Source organism: Entelurus aequoreus, linkage group LG18 (genome assembly GCF_033978785.1).
Source record: "Entelurus aequoreus isolate RoL-2023_Sb linkage group LG18, RoL_Eaeq_v1.1, whole genome shotgun sequence".
Lineage (NCBI taxonomy): Eukaryota > Metazoa > Chordata > Actinopteri > Syngnathiformes > Syngnathidae > Entelurus > Entelurus aequoreus.
The window spans coordinates 24,309,451-24,320,327 of record NC_084748.1 but is presented as its reverse complement, the minus strand read 5'-3'; the positions used below and the strand labels follow the sequence as shown (position 1 = coordinate 24,320,327).

Here is a 10,877-nt window from a genome sequence, read left to right as displayed (position 1 = left end):
ATATTGAAGATCTTTGCTCCTTCTCAACTCTGTGGTAATGTTATTTTCATAAAATACAACCAATAGTACATTAATGTTAAATCTTACTTGTGAAAAGTAATCCCCCGATTCCTATTTTCAACAGTCCGCTCATTTGAGCAGGAAAACGCTGAACACCAGCCCGGCATCTTTGTTTTCTACCTGTCAACTGTCAGTTTAGGCTGCTCGCCGGCTCCTCATCACCACTTCAAAATGCAAATTGCTCGCGTCACAGCAACCAATATTGCGTCTACTTATAAGATGTTTATGGTTATAACGTCATTTCAAACACAGCAATATGTTGCGTCCACTGCAGTTTGCTACCTTATTCATACTTTTTGTCAAGTGATTTTTTAAGCAGGGTTGCATGAGGTACCTAGACTTAACATTATGTTAGTCAATGTATCACACACAGTAACATAACGTTAGACGGCGGTCAGCAGCACCGCAAATTTTGGCCACCTACAAAAAGACAAACATAGTCAAATAAAGGTCAGTTAAAATATATACTATATTAAGAATATGTGTACATATTGCATAGGGCCCTGACATCTAAAAAGTACAACTCTGTTCATTGTTATGTTCATGTATTTGTTATGTTTTTCATGTGTACGCACACATCAACACACATACAGTATGAGATGAGATCAATGAGATAAGGTAAGAACAGAATAGAAACTGCTGTGGAACTAGTTACAATGCAATATGCCATGGAAATACAATGTTAACACTTTTGTACAAATAAGTACAGTTGCACTTGTTTTTGCAAATGTGTTTATTCTGTAAAGGAATGAGTTAAATGTTTAAAATTATTTAAACTATTAAATTGACTGGTTAATAGTGCTATTATGAATTGCAATGTCAGTACTATTTTCTTTCCTACTATTTCAAATGCACTTGTTTTAATAAATAAATACAGCGGTTTAAAAGCATACAAAATCTGTGTAAAAATATTAGTCTGTGGTCAAAAGGACTTGAAAGGACTCGAAACTCAAAATGCAGGACTTGTGACTTGACTTGAGACTTTCCAGTCTTGACTTTGGACTTGACTCGGGACTTGCCTGTCTTGACTCGGGACTTGACTCGAGACTTGAGGGCAAAGACTTGAGACTTACTTGTGACTTGCAAAGCAATGACTTGGTCCCACCTCTGCCAAGAACACAGACCACACCAAGTATTAATATGGACATGTTACAGAACATCCTCCAACATCAACAAAAAGAACTGGACATGTGTGAGTATCAAGAGCACACCACAACAGAGACTGATATGGACATAGACCCTGATAATAATTTTTTCTCTGCGATTGTTAAAAACTGTAATTATTGTACCTGCGAACAATATAAAAACAGTGTACAATTAGAAGATAGTCTATCTATAATACATTTCAATAGTCGAAGCATGTACACTAACTTTGAGGCTATCAAGGATTACTTGAAAGAATTTAGTCATCCATTTACCATTGTTGCAATCACTGAAACCTGGTTCAACAGTGATAAAGGTATTGATTTTAGTCTGAATGACTATGAATTAACATACATACACTACCGTTCAAAAGTTTGGGGTCACATTGAAATGTCCTTATTTTTTAAGGAAAAGCACTGTACTTTTCAATGAAGATAACTTTAAACTAGTCTTAACTTTAAAGAAATACACTCTATACATTGCTAATGTGGTAAATGACTATTCTAGCTGCAAATGTCTGGTTTTTTGGTGCAATATCTACATAGGTGTATAGAGGCCCATTTCCAGCAACTATCACTCCAGTGTTCTAATGGTACAATGTGTTTGCTCATTGGCTCAGAAGGCTAATTGATGATTAGATAACCCTTGTGCAATCATGTTCACACATCTGAAAACAGTTTAGCTCGTTTCAGAAGCTACAAAACTGACCTTCCTTTGAGCAGATTGAGTTTCTGGAGCATCACATTTGTGGGGTCAATTAAACGCTCAAAATGGCCAGAAAAAGAGAACTTTCATCTGAAACTCGACAGTCTATTCTTGTTCTTAGAAATGAAGGCTATGCCACAAAATTGTTTGGGTGACCCCAAACTTTTGAACGGTAGTGTAAACAGAATAAATAAAATAGGAGGAGGGGTCGCATTGTACATTCATAAATCTGTTACATTTAAAGTTTTAACAAACATGACCATAGCAGTCGATGGATTATTTGAATGTTTAACAGTGGAAATCCTAAATGACAAAAAGACAAATATCTTCATGAGCTGTGCTATGCACCTGGTTGAAGCATAGAAACTTTCAATGAGTGGATGGGTAAACTATTTTCCTTTGTGAACCAAAAAAACATATTTATCTGTGGTGATTTTAACATTGATTTGTTAAACTCAACCAAGCAAAAACATGTTGATGACTTAATTGACACTATGTACAGCTTGTCTCTATATCCAACCATAACCAAACCAAGCAGAATAACAACACATAGTGCCACAATCATTGACAACATGTTTACAAACATTATGGGAAATCAAGTCACCAGTGGCCTATTTATATGTGATATCACTGACCATTTACCTGTTTTTACTTTATATGACTGTCATCTCAAGAAAACCAAAGACACTATGGCAAAAATCTCTAAACGAATAACAACTGAGGAAACAATCTGTGCCCTAAACAATAGTTTAGCAGTTCAGGATTGGACTTCAGTATACAGAGAACCTAATGTGGACAGTGCTTATTGTAATTTTTTAGACATCTTTACTTCCCTGCATAATAAACATTGCCCCGTAAAATAATATTTTATAAAAGGAAAAAATAAAAATAGCCCTTGGATCACAAAAGGAATAATTAATGCCTGTAAAAAGAAAAACAATCTCTACAAACTTTTCATCAAAATAAAAACAAAAGAAGTCGAACAACGATACAAGAAGTACAAAAATAAATTAACTGATATTATAAGAACAAGCAAACGGTTATATTATCAAAAAAAACTATATGAAAACAAAAATAATATAAAAGGAACTTGGGATGTTTTGAATAGTCTAATAAAACAAGGATATTCAAAGTTGACATATCCTGATTACTTTATTGATGAAAACGGTGAAGATTATAATATGAGTAATGTAGTAAACAAGTTCAATAGTTTTTTTGTAAATGTTGGTCCTAAATTGGCTGTTGTATCCCAGACAATGGAGTTACAAAATCAACTATTGAACAGAATTCTTCGTCATTCTTCCTCTCAGCTACAAATGAGCAGGAAGTGACAAACATTGTGCGGAAGTGTAAAAGTAAGTGCTCCACTGACTGCCATGATATCAACATGATATTGGTTCAAAAGGTTATCCTGAATATTGTAAAACCATTAACTTATATATGTAATTTATCATTCCAGACTGGCTGCTTTCCAAGTCAAATGAAAATCGCTAAAGTAACTCCGCTCTTCAAAAGTGACAGCAAACACGGTTTCACCAATTACAGACCAATCTCTCTTTTGCCTCAGTTCTCAAAAATCTTAGGGAAACAATTTAACTCTCGACTTGAATCTTTTCTTGAGAAGCATCATATAATCAATGACGGTCAGTATGGCTTTAGGTCCAAAAGAACAACTTCAATGGCAATAACTGAAGCTATTGAGGAAATTACTAATGCACTGGAGCATAACAGATATGCAGTTGGTATTCTTATTGACCTAAAGAAAGCATTTGATACCATTAATCATTCAATTCTACTAGATAAAATGGGAAGATATGGAATTAGGGGGCTGGCTGGTGACTGGTTAAAAAGTTATTTAACAGGGAGGGTACAGTTTGTTAAAATGGGTAAATTTTTATCTGATACTCTTAGCATTGCTTGTGGTGTCCCCCAAGGGTCCGTGTTGGGGCCAAAACTGTTTAATGTATATATTAATGATATGTTTAATACATCCAAAATACTGAAATGTATACTTTTTGCAGACGACACAAATTTATTCTACAGTAGTGATGACTATAATGAGCTCATAAATACAGTAAACACAGAACTAAACATAGTAAAAAAATGGATGGACACAAATAAATTATCTTTGAATATAAATAAAACTAAGATAGTAATGTTTGGAAATCGCAACATAACGTCTGAACAGAAAATAAGTATTGATGGTACCCAAATTGAAATCGTAAATGAGAATACATTTTTGGGAGTAATAATTGATAGTAAACTATCATGGAAACCTCATGTCAGACACATTAAAACAAAAATCTCCAAAAGCCTCTCAATTATAAACAAAGCAAAACTATACCTCAATGAAAATGCACTCCGTACTCTATACTGCACCTTGGTACTGCCAAACCTTACATACTGTGTTGAAGTATGGGGGAATACTTACCAAAACACAATTCATCCTCTGATCATATTACAGAAAAGAGCAGTGCGGATCATTCACAACGTTGGTTATTTCGAACATACTCACAATCTGTTTATGCAATCAAAGTTGCTCAAATTTGATGACCTTGTTAAATATAATACATTAATAATCTTATATAAAGCTTTTAACAAATTATTGCCACCTAATCTACAATGTTTTTTTATAAGACGAGTGCAAGCTCATAACTTGAGAGGCTTTGGATATTTCTTATTGCCGAGAGCTCAAAACCACTCGTAAACGTTTTTGTGTGTCTGTATGCGGAGTAAAACTATGAAACAAACTGGACTTACAACACAAGCAATGCCAAACTATTAATCGATTTAAACTATTATACAAACATGGGGTCTGGTTCAAATATAGACATGAGGGTCTTTAATTTGACCTGCTGCTGTACTCTGTCTCAAAGTGTAACATGTGCTCAATGTTTCCTTACCATTATTGCTATGTTGTCTATTACCATTATTGTTATGATGTCTATTACCATTTTTGGTATATTCATTATTCCTACATTGTTGATACAAATGATTGTTACAGTGTAATAATTATTGTTACCTGTGGTAATGCCACTATGATACAACATCTGTATTATAATCCTTGAACAAAGTGAGAGTGAAACTCATGTGAATAATCACTGAATGGAGAACTGGGGGTGGGATTAAATAAATTATCTTCTTCCCACTCCCTTTCAGGCAAAACTGGACAATAATGCACTATATTAAATTATATTATTATGTGTTTTCAACTTGTACGTCTTTGTCATTGCCTGAAATAAATAAATAAATAAATGAAAAAAAAAAAAATGAAAAAAATGATATTGGTGCTTTGTTTGATTTCTTTGGTTAATCCATTCCATAATTTAATTCCACGTACTGATATGCTAAAGGTTTTAAGTGTTAAGAGCGTAAAAATGTTTTAAATTAGATTTTCCTCCAAGGTTATATTTTTCCTCTTTTGTTGAGTAGAATTGGTGTACATTCTTGGGTAGCAAGTTATAGTTTGCTTTGTACATACTTTGTGCAAAATCTAACAAGTCAAATTGGACTACGAACATCCTTAGTAAGACTACTAACTCTATTTATCCCGATTCTACTTTTCTTAAATTGAAGCCTGTCAGGGTGAAATTGTTGGCATGGAAAATTGTAACATTACTTAAGGCAGTCCCACTGAGTTCGCACTCAGTGCTGCTTGAGTGATTGTTTCCCTGAGTTTGCAACCAGACGTGCGCAACAAAGGTATGAAAACATGATACCGTTAATGTTACGTGAATCGATACCCGATAGTACAGATGGAATTCGGTCGATACCAATAAAAGTACCAAATTCGGTGACATGATTAACTCATTTGCATACTGATGACACAACATCAGGATTAACCGGGGTGGTCAGTGTCTTGTTCAAGGTACTTTGACATGGTACCCAGGATCAAACCAGCAACCTCTAGGTTGGAAGATGACAATTTAACCACCGGATCCATTCCACATTAATATGAATATTCTGGCTAAATCACTCTTCTAAGTCTTGCAATGGTTATTAGGCTTGTCTGCTTTTTTTATTTTTTATATTAAGCTTTTAATGCCATTTCTATCGGAGCAAAGCCACACATTTGATAATAATGTATGAGTTAAATGTGGAAAAAATTTAATCCAGATTTAAAGCATTTAACGTTCACTAATGTCAAAGCTAATCCAGATATACAAAGTTAAACCTAAAACCCACATGTAAGCAATCCTGCTGCGCTCCTCCATGCAAAGTCCGATAATGAATCGCATGCTGTGAATATTTCAGCTGTAATTCATCTGAAATCACCTTAAATACATGCATCTGATGTTTGAATATGTTAAGCTATTAATCATATGTGACCCTTAATACACATTTTTTCTCGGGATACATTTTTGGGAAAGACAACATTCTTTTTGTATACATCATTGCATTCATTATATTGCACTTATTACTGTATATTCTGGTTTGATGACTCTGAACCATTATTCACTGGACATCAGTCTGATATAAAAAAAATAAAAAACAAGTATCAAATGATATTTGGCTTACATGTAAAATGTCCGATACAAGCACGACGTGCTTGCTTGTGCAAAAATGGACAGCCAGTTAACATCTAAAAATACTTTTTTTGTACGCTAGTCAAGTCATTTACAAAAGGTAAACATGGTAGGCTATGGTCAGTGTTTGAAAAATTTATTTTAGAAAGTAATTAATTATAGTCACTTTGAAGTAATTGATTTACGAACGGAATAACTCTTTAATAAATATAGATAATTACCGTATTTTTCGGACTATAAGTCGCAGTTTTTTTCATAGTTTGGCCGGGGGTGCGACTTATACTCAGGAGCTACTTAAGTGTGAAATTATTAACACGTTACCGTAAAATATCAAATAATATTATTTAGCTCATTCACGTAAGAGACTAGACGTATAAGATTTCATCGGATTTAGTGATTAGGAGTGACAGATTGTTTGGTAAACGTATAGCATGTTCTATATGTTATAGTTATTTGAATGACTCTTACCATAATATGTTAAGTTAACATACCAGGCACGTTCTCAGTTGGTTATTTATACGTCATATAACGTACACTTATTCAGCCTGTTGTTCACTATTCTTTATTTATTTTAAATTGCCTTTCAAATGTCTATTCTTGGTGTTGGGTTTTATCAAATACATTTCCCCAAAAAATGAGACTTATACTCCAGTGCGACTTATATATGTATTTTTCCTTCTTTATTATGCATTTTCGGCAGGTGCGACTTATACTCCGAAAAATACGTAATTATGGCATTACCTAAAAAACTTCACATGTCTGGCTTATGCAGTTGGGACGTTTCATGAGACAAGAGCGTGTATGTGCCTTTAAAAGGCAGTGCCTGTTGCTAAGTGACACGGGATGTCAGCACCCAGACAAAGCAACATTAGTTCAGCTGTGTTTCTTAGCTTAGCAGCAGAAGTTTGCAACAGTTACGGCAGCTCTGTTGAATCCCTCACTAGATCTTGTTAGTGCTAGTTAATGAAGCGATTGAATGTGTTTCGATGGCTGTCGTCTCCTTGTCCTCAAACGAGGCATTGCAGGATTACAAGCTTGTCACTTCAATCAATTCACTTCAATTTGTTGTTCATTATTTCCTCGTGGTAAAAGTGTGTATGGGTACACGTGTTTACATGTTGTGTGTTTTCTGCTGTGTGATGTTGCCTCCTTCTATTTGATCAAGTTCATCAGTTCAAGTTCATTTTAGTGTGGTGCTGGTTGTTGCTTTTTAAGTTATTTAATCCTCACCTCTAATATGGCAAATAAACAGCATGTCTTACACGTATTCTTGTCACTGAAGGACAAGGCTAAACATGTTACACACAGAGTAAGAACAAGCAAGAGCAGACAAAAAAGGCCACTAAAATGGCTTGAAACACAATAAATGTCTTAGTTGAACATTTGGCATGTTTTTTAAATTTGTTTTAACAATGTTAAAATTGTTTACTTTGCTAAACTTCAGGATATCAATAAAAAAGTGGACTATTACAAAATCATGCTGATTATCAAATATGTTACATGAGTGATAGATAGTTATAGCTCAATTAAAGCTTTTGTTAATCTGGAAATTCATTGTGTTGCTCAAGGTAATATAATTCACATGGTGCTGGGATACACATGATTTCAGCCTTTGAAAGTTCCTCCAGGACAACTAATTTTTGACCTCGGTATTTGTCAAATCCCAGTTACAGCCCTGCATGTAAAGACAAATATTACTACTTGTTACAATATAGTGCATATTCATATTATTTCTTGTTTCAGCAAGATATGCTATGTATGATCACCATCTGTTTTTTTTATTGTGGCAAAGTTGGAACCTATTAAACAACCACCCCCCTCGATCCCATAAGGGACAAGCAGTAGAAAATGGATGGGTCATCTGTTTTTGTTTCTTGATAATTTGTGTCAGAACCATCTCACAGTTTGGCTCTTTCTGAGGTCTGTCTGAACGTCTTGTCGTACAACATCTTGAAATGATGCTCCTCGCATGTTCAACCACAACACTTTGTATTATCCAACAAGGTTATGAAACACTCCTTATTAGTGTTGGGAATCATCGAGTACCTCACGATTCGATAACGATTTAGGGGTTCGAGTATGGATCAGATTATTTACAGTCGTGGTCAAAAGTTTACATACATTTGTAAAAAACATAATGTCATGGCTGTCTGTCTATCTGTGTTGGCCCTGCGATGAGGTGGCGACTTGTCCAGGGTGTACCCCGGCTCCAGCACCCCCCGCGACCCCAAAAAGGGACAAGCAGTAGAAAATGGATGGATGTCTTGAGTTTCCAATAATTTCTACAACTCTTATTTTTTTGTGATAGAGTGATTGGAGCACATACTTTTTGGTCACAAAAAAAATTAATGAAGTTTGGTTATTTTATGAATTTATTATGGGACTACTGATAATGTGACCAAATCTGCTGTGTCAAAAGTATACATACAGCAATGTTAATATTTGGTTACATGTCCCTTGGCAAGTTTCACTGCAATAAGGCGCTTTTGGTAGCCATCTACAAGCTTCTGGCAAGCTTCTGGTTGAATGTTTGACCACTCCTCTTGACAAAATTGGTGCAGTTCAGCTAAATGTGTTGGTTTTCTGACATGGACTTGTTTCTTCAGCATTGTCCACACGTTTAAGTCAGGACTTTGGGAAGGTCATTCTAGGTTATTCTGGGACGGCGTGGCGAAGTTGGGAGAGTGGCCGTGCCGGCAATCTGAGGGTTACTGGTTCAATCCCCACCTTCTACCATCCTAGTCACGTCCGTTGTGTCCTTGGGCAAGACACTTCACCCTTGCTCCTGATGGGTCCTGGTTAGCGCCTTGCATGGCAGCTCCCGCCATCAGTGTGTGAATGTGTGTGTGAATGGGTGAATGTGGAAATACTGTCAAAGCGCTTTGGGCTCCTTAAAAAGGGGTAGAAAAGCGCTATACAAGTACAACCATTTACCATTTAAAACCTTGATTCTAGCCTGATTTAGCCATTATTTGACCACTTTTGATGTGTGTTTGGGGTCATTGTCCTGTTGGAACACCCAACTGCGCCCAAGACCCAACCTCCGAGCTGATGATTTTTGGTAGTCCTGAAGAATTTGGAGGTAATCCTCCTTTTTCATTGCCCCATTTACTCTCTGTAAAGCACCAGTTCCATTGGCAGCAAAACAGGACCAGAGCATAATCTTTCCACCACCATGCTTGACGGTAGGGATGGTGTTCCTGGGATTAAAGGCCTCACATTTTCTCCTCCAAACATATTGCTGGGTATTGTGGCCAAACAGCTCAATTTTTGTTTTGACATCCCCTAATCCGGAACCCATGTTTGGGCAGGGAAAAACTCAAACCCAAAACGGGAAAAAGCAGAAATGTGGGGACCAACCTCCTGGGATGCCAAGGGGGTACAGTTATCGTATAACCTTAAATTGCAAATGCATAACTTCCGATACCCAAGTAACTTTCCAGGCTGTATTGGACGTGCAAATAGAGGATTAGCAAACAGCACTATGATGGTTATTTTGAAAAATTACAGAACCCATCGGACTGACACCTTGCTGTTGTGCTAGTGTAATGATGAGTCTCCAACAATGTAGCAATCACAAAATGCAGCTAATTTTACCGGCCCGAGGGCTGAGCTTTTCGGAGCAATTCATCACATGTCGGCACTGTTATTTAAAAGTGTGATAAACCATGTCCCCCAGACATTTCTATTATTTCGTTCATTGCTTTTTTTTTCAGTGCACAAAAACACTGCATTGGCGAACACCACATTTTGGCTCAGTGGTGCCATGACAACAACCTGAGGTGGCTCAGTCATAGCCACAATACAATGTATATTCCACCACACAATGGTGCCAGCATCAATCTTACAAGACTGAAAACTCCCACAGGCAACATAAGAACATGCGGATAAAAAAAAAGTGTATTCGTAGGGATGAGGCTGAGAATATGTGTAAAGATAACATGTTGTGTCTAAAGCAGGCGTGTCAAACATCGTTTTCATTGAGGACCACATTGCAGTCATGTTTGCCATCAGAGGGCCGCTTTTAACAGTGAGTAATATACAGTATGAATATAACTGTGTATATATAAAACATGTGTATAAGTGTCTATGTATGTGATTATTACGTCTTTTTTTGTACAAAACAAAATCTTTAGATTGTACTGTTAAAAACTGTCAGCTCAGTCGCCACAATTTTATCGTAAAATTTGCCGTTTTTTGTTTTTGTTGACAGCATATTAAAAAAATAAATAAATGTAATGAAATTAAATGGAATGGAAATACGTTACCACAATTTTTTTAATGAAAACATTCATGCTAGTTTTTTTATGCTGTAAAATATACGGTTGTTGTGTTTTTATAATGTATTATTACTCTATATTGAAAGTGGATTTTACTGTAAAAAATGGTACTGTAAAATTTTTGCATGAACAATTTGTCGGATTGAAATCATAAGTCAAGCAG

The 10,877-nt window shown here is 35.8% G+C and overlaps 1 long non-coding RNA gene across 1 annotated transcript in view; it reads left to right on the top strand.

The window, feature by feature from the left end:
- The first annotated feature begins 1,170 nt into the window (after nucleotides 1-1,170).
- Nucleotides 1,171-10,877, top strand: part of LOC133633549 (uncharacterized) — an 83,076-nt gene continuing 73,369 nt past the window's right edge. The window contains exon 1 of the long non-coding RNA XR_009821780.1: nucleotides 1,171-1,252. This is a non-coding gene — a long non-coding RNA (uncharacterized LOC133633549). The remainder of the gene's footprint in view (nucleotides 1,253-10,877) is intronic.